This window comes from Ceratotherium simum, chromosome 33 (assembly GCF_057802395.1).
Source record: "Ceratotherium simum simum isolate JZ-2026a chromosome 33, ASM5780239v1, whole genome shotgun sequence".
Classification (NCBI taxonomy): Eukaryota; Metazoa; Chordata; class Mammalia; order Perissodactyla; family Rhinocerotidae; genus Ceratotherium; species Ceratotherium simum.
The window spans coordinates 6,013,613-6,019,769 of NC_141932.1; positions in this window are offsets into that span (position 1 = coordinate 6,013,613).

The window sequence follows — 6,157 nt, forward strand, 5'->3', positions numbered from 1 at the left end:
TACAAGAAAGAACAGAGAACAGAGCTGAGTAGCTGCCAGTGCCCGGGACCATCAAGGGGTCATAGAGTGGAGGTTTCCACCTATGTGGACAGGAGGTGGACCCCAGGGTCCTTACAGGAGGGAGAGATCAGGGCTCCAGGGAAGCCTGCAAGCTGTGGTGCCCCCTACCTTGTGTTTGTTAATGAGCACAGGAACATGTCTGCTCGCTGACCAGGCCCATGGTCAGCATTGAGTCACCTCCTCTATGTGTGTGTGAAACAGCTTCACTGCAGTTTTCTCTGACGTGAGCGTCTGTAGCACATGTGAGCCTGAGGCCATCAGTAGACCATCCATGATTCACACGACCCTGCGCAGACGTTAAATTTCGAATACTGAATGCCATGGGGCAGGAACTGCTGGAACAGTCCCCCCTTGTCAGCCTGACTCCAGGACAGCCCTGCGAAAACCCCTCTAGGATGATCACGTGTGTGAGGGGAGAGTGTCTAGTAAGAACAGACATCAAAGCATAATCCTAATAATGGTAAACATTTCTGTGAACAAAAATCTTCTGATAATAGGGATTATCATATCTAATGAAATAGAATCAATAGGAAAATATGAGAATAATTTAAAATTAAGCATGTTTAAATATCTGAAAACATAAAGGGGGATAATGAACTTTTGAGGCAACGATATGGATTTGCTACAGAAGAATAGGCAATATTGAAATGATTATGAAATTTTAGAGATGAGAAATCCAACAGAATTAACACAATCAAAATAATCATTCCATCAATGACAAGACATAGCTGAATAGCCATTTATGAAACTGGAATACGATATGGAGGAATTTTTCCAGAATGTAGTGTAGAGAGACCAGAAATGGAAATTCAAGATACTCAGGGAATAGATTGAGGAGGGCCAACATCACATCTATTGTAAGTGTCAGAAGAAAATAGGGGAGAATGAGATCTAGTAACATCTCAAGAGATGAATAATTGAACATTTTACAGAGACGAAGAAACATCAACTAAGTGATTGGATGCATTATTGAAAAGTGACATGTGAATCTTGACCCTTCATGGCAAATTAAGAAAATGAAGATGCATTTGAGGGTGTAAGAGGACCTTTTCCAATGCCACCCCTCCCCCTACATGGCACAGTGTGGCCGGAATGAGCCAACATCAACAGGGAGAGAAGTGAGAGAGTGCCGGGCATCCCCAGCTGTGTGCCACGCTGCTGGAGAAACCCATTTCTCTCAAGCAGCTCCCAGAGTACTGAAGCAGGACCTCCTTGACTGCAAGGAGGGAGGAGATGGGGAGAGACAGATAAGAAGATCTAAGAGCATTAAAGGGATGCAGTTCCTTTTGACTGTATTCAGGATTCCAGCAAGAAGCTGGTGCATGTGTCTCAGGGAGAACATCCCCTAAGGATGCCCCCATCTCCCCAAGTGTGAAACCCACATCTCACCACACACTGCAGCTGGCTCCTTGTGCATGCTCATAAAACAGGCCAGGGTCTGTGGGCAAGACAGAAACCATAAACTTGAGCTGTAGCACCACATTCTACAAAATGAAACAGAGGTTTACAGCAGCCAGCCTGTTGGGTTGCAAGAACCAGAGAAAAAATAACTGCTTGTGAATTTTGCCACAAGAGGAAATTAGAAGTGTGGGCAGATGTATCCATACAAAGTTGGAGAAAGTATCAGATAGAAGCAGGACCAATGAAAAGCACCTCCCACATGAAGGTAACTACTAAAGATTTGCAGAAGTCACTTCTACTTGAAATGCGAAAACTGCAATAAAATCTCCAAGGGAAAAGAAAAGTTAAGGAAAAATGTACCACCAAATGATAACAATAATCCCCCAGTAACTGAACTCAAAAGACTCCGTATTTTGCAATGTAGCTGATGAAGATTTCAGAACAGTTGTTTTGAGGAAACTCAACGAGCTACAAAAACACAGAAAGACAATTCAAAGAAATAAAGAAAACAATCCATGAATAAAAAGAGAAATTTAACAAAGAGATAGAAACCATAAAAAAGAATGAAACAGAAATTCTGGACTTGAAGAATTCAATTAATGAAATGAAAAATGCACTAGAGAGCAGCAGAATATATCAAACAGATGGTGGAATCAGTGGGCTACAGGATAGGAACTTTGAGATAACCAGTCAGAGAAGAAGGAAAGAGAATGAAAAAGAGGGAAGAAATCCTACATGACCTATGGGACACCATCAAAGGTACAAATATTAGAATAATTGGAATTACAGAAGGAGAACAGTAGGAGAAGGGGGCAGAAGCTTATATAAAGAAATGATAACTGAGAACTTCCCAAACCTGGAGAGAAACTTGGACATCCAAGTTCATGACTAATAAATAGCCCATTATCTCAATGCAAAATGACCTTCTCAAAGACACATTATAATGAAACTGTCAAAAATCAAAGACACAGAGAAAATCTTAAGAGCAACAGGAGAAAGAAAAATTGTAACCTACAAAGGAACCCTCACTAGCCTATCAGTGGATTTCTCAGCAGAAATACTACAGAGCAGGAGAGAGTGGAAAAACATATTCAATGTGTTGAAAGAAAACAATTGCCAGCAAGAGTGATCTATCCAGCAAATTATCCTTCAGATATGAAGGAGAAATAAAGACTTTGGTCTACAGTTTTCTTTTTTTGTAGTGTCCTTATCTGGCTTTGGTACTAGGATAAACTGCCTCATAGAATGAGTTTGGAAGTGTTCCCTCCCCTTCAATTTTTTGAAAGAGTTTGAGAAGTATTGTCGTTAGCTCTTCTTTAACTGTTGATAGAATTCACTAGTGAAGCCATCTGTTCCTGGGCTTTTCAGTATTGGGAGGTTTTTGACTACTGATTCAATATCCTTAGTCAATATAGGTTAGTTCAGATTTTCTATTTATCCCTGATTCAGTCTTGGTATATTGCATGTTTCTAGGAATTTATCCATATCCTCTACATTATCTAATTTGTTTCATATAATTGTTCATAGTAGTCTCTTATCCTATGTCTTTCTGCGCTATCAATAGTAATGCCTCCTCTTTCATTTCTGATTTTATTTATTTGAGTCTTTCTTTTTTTCCTAGTTGTTCTGCTAGAAGTTTGCCAAATTGTTTATCTTCTCAAATAACCAAATCTTAGTTGTGTTGATCTTTTCTATTGTTTTTCTCATCTCTATTACACTTATTTCCACTCTGAACTCTATTTTATTTATTCTGCAACTTTGAGGTTAGTTTGTTCTTTAGTTTCTTATTCCTCAAGGGTGAAAGATAGGTTTACTGGGAAAGTTGCAGCCCCAACCTTGCAAATAGTGAGAATTTTCAATTTGGCACTCTTTTTTCTTCTCCCCTTCATTTCCAAAATATAAAATAAAAAACTGGTCCATCACAAGGGCCAGCAATTTCTACAAAAATATTGTTGATCGGAGATCTTTCTAATATCTTAACATATGTATTTATCACTATAAACTTCTGTCTCAGAATTGCTATTGCAGTGTCCTGTAAGTTTTGATATGCTTTCCATTTTTATTTTTTCAAATTTTTTTTATTTCTGTTATGATTTCTTCCTTGACCCACTTGTTGTTCAGGAGTGTGTTGTTTACTTTGCACATGCTTACACATTTTCCAACTTTTCTCTTATTGTAGATTTGAGTTTCATATCATTGTGGTCAGAAAAGATACTGGGTAAGATTTCAGTCTTCTTAAATTTGCTAAGACTTGTATCCTATCATATGATCTATCCTGGAGAATGTTCTATGTGCACTTGAGAAGAATGTGTATTCTGCTGCTGGTGGATGGAATGTTCTATTAGGACACGTCTCTTAAATCCACTTAGTCTAACGTATGGTTCAAATCCATCATTTCCTTGTTGATTTCCCATCTGAATGATCTATCCATTGCTGAAAGTGGAATATTGAAATCCTCTACAATTCTTGTATTGTTGTTTATTTCTCCCTTCAGATCTGTTAGTATTTGCTTAATATATTTTGGTGCTCCAATGGTGAGTGCGTATATATTTACAATTGTTATATTTTCTTGATGAGTTGACCCCTTTAGCATTATATAAGGACCTTATTTGTCTCTTAATATTGTTTTGGCTGAAAGCCTATTTTTTGCATTATAAATATAGCTATTCCTGCTATCTTTTTGGCTTCCACTTCTCTGGAATATCTTTCCCCATTCCTTTACACTGAGCCCATGTGTGTTCTTAAGGCTCAAGTGAGTCTCTTGTAGGCAACATATATTTGTGTCTTTTTTTTTTAATCCATCCAGCCACCCTGTGCCTTTTTATCATTGTATTCAATCCATTTACATTGAGACAAATTATTGATATGTAAGGCCTTACTAACGTCATATTGTTAATTACTTTCTGGTTATTTTGTATTTCCATTTTTTTCCACTGTCTTTCTACCTACATTTTGATTTTTATTTTTTTGTGTCTGTTAGGAAGATCAGCCCCGAGCTAACAACTGATGCCAATCCTCATCTTTTTGCTGAGGAAGACTGGCCCTGGGCTAACATCCGTGCCCGTCTTGCTCTACTTTGTATGGGACGTCTTCACAGCATGGCTTGAAAGTGGGGCATCAGTGCGTGCCGGGGATCTGAACCTGTGAATCCCAGCCACTGAAATGAAGCATGTGAACTTAACTGCTGTGCCACCAGGCCGGCCCCTCTACCTACCTTTGTAAATTGGTGATTTTCCATGGTGGTGTGCTCCCCTTCCTACTTTTTAAAATCTTTTGTGACTCTGCTCAATATTTTTGCTTTGTCATTATCATGAGGCTTAAATAAAATATCTCATAGATTAAAAAAACTCTGTTTTAAGCTGATAACAATGTATCTTCAATCACCTACAAAGGCTCTACTCTTTTACCACACTTTTGTATATTTTTTATACTTTTAACAAAATATGGTTAAGAAAGATTATTTATATTATTTTATTGATGACATATTGACTTAAAACCTTGTGTAAATTTCAGGTGTACATTATTATATTTCAGGTTCTGTATAGACCGTATCATGATCACCACCAATACTCTACTTTTTATCTGTCACCTTACACGGGTGTCCCTTTACCCCTTTTATTCTCCCTCCACCCCCTTCTTCTCTGGTAACCACTAATTTCTTCTCCTCATCTATATGTTTGTTTGTTTGTGTTCCACATATGAGTGAAATCATACATAATTTGTCTTTCTCTGACTTATTTTGCAAAGCATAATACCATCAAGGTCCATCCATGTTTTTACAAATGGCACAATTTTGTCTTTTTTATGACTGAGTAGTACTCCAGTGTGTGTACTCATGTATATACATATACATATATATACCATATCTTCTTTATCCATTCATCAGTTGATGGGCACTTGGGTTGCTTCCATGTCTTGGTTATTGTGAATAATGCTGCGATGAACAGAGGGCTGCATAAATCTTTTTGAATTACTGACTTCCTGTTCTTTAGATAAATACCCAGTAGTGGAATAGCTAGATCATATGCTATTTCTATTTTTAATTTATGGAGAAATCACCATACTGTTTTCCATAGTGGCCACATCAGTTTGCATTCCCACCAGCAATTCACGAGGGTTCCCTTTTCTCCACATTCTCTCCAACACTTTTTATTTCTTTTCTTGCTAATTATAACCATTCTGACAGGTGTGAGGTGATATCTCATTGTAGTTTTGATTTGCATTTCGCTGATCATTAGTGATGTTGAACATCTTTTCATGTGCCTGTTGGTCATCTGTATATCTTCTTGGAAAAATGTCTGTCTGGATCCTCTGCCAATTTTTTGATCAGGTTGTTTGTTTCTTTGTTGTTGAGTTTTATGAGTTCTTTATATACTTAGGAAATTAACCCCCTGTCAGATATATGATTTGTAAATATTTTCTCCCAGTTGGTGGGTTGCCTTCCCCTCTTGTTCATGGTTTCCATTGACTTGCAGAAGCTTTGTAGTCTGATGTAGTCCCATTTGTTTATTTTTCTTTGTTTCCCTTGCCTGAGGAGACATGGTATTCAAAAAGATACTGCTGAGACCAATGTCAAAGAGTGTACTGCCTCTATTTTCTTCTAGGAGTTTTATGGTTTCGAGTATTACATTCCGTCTTTAATCCATTTTGAGTTCATTTTTGTGTATGGTATAAGATAATGGTCTACTTTCTTTTT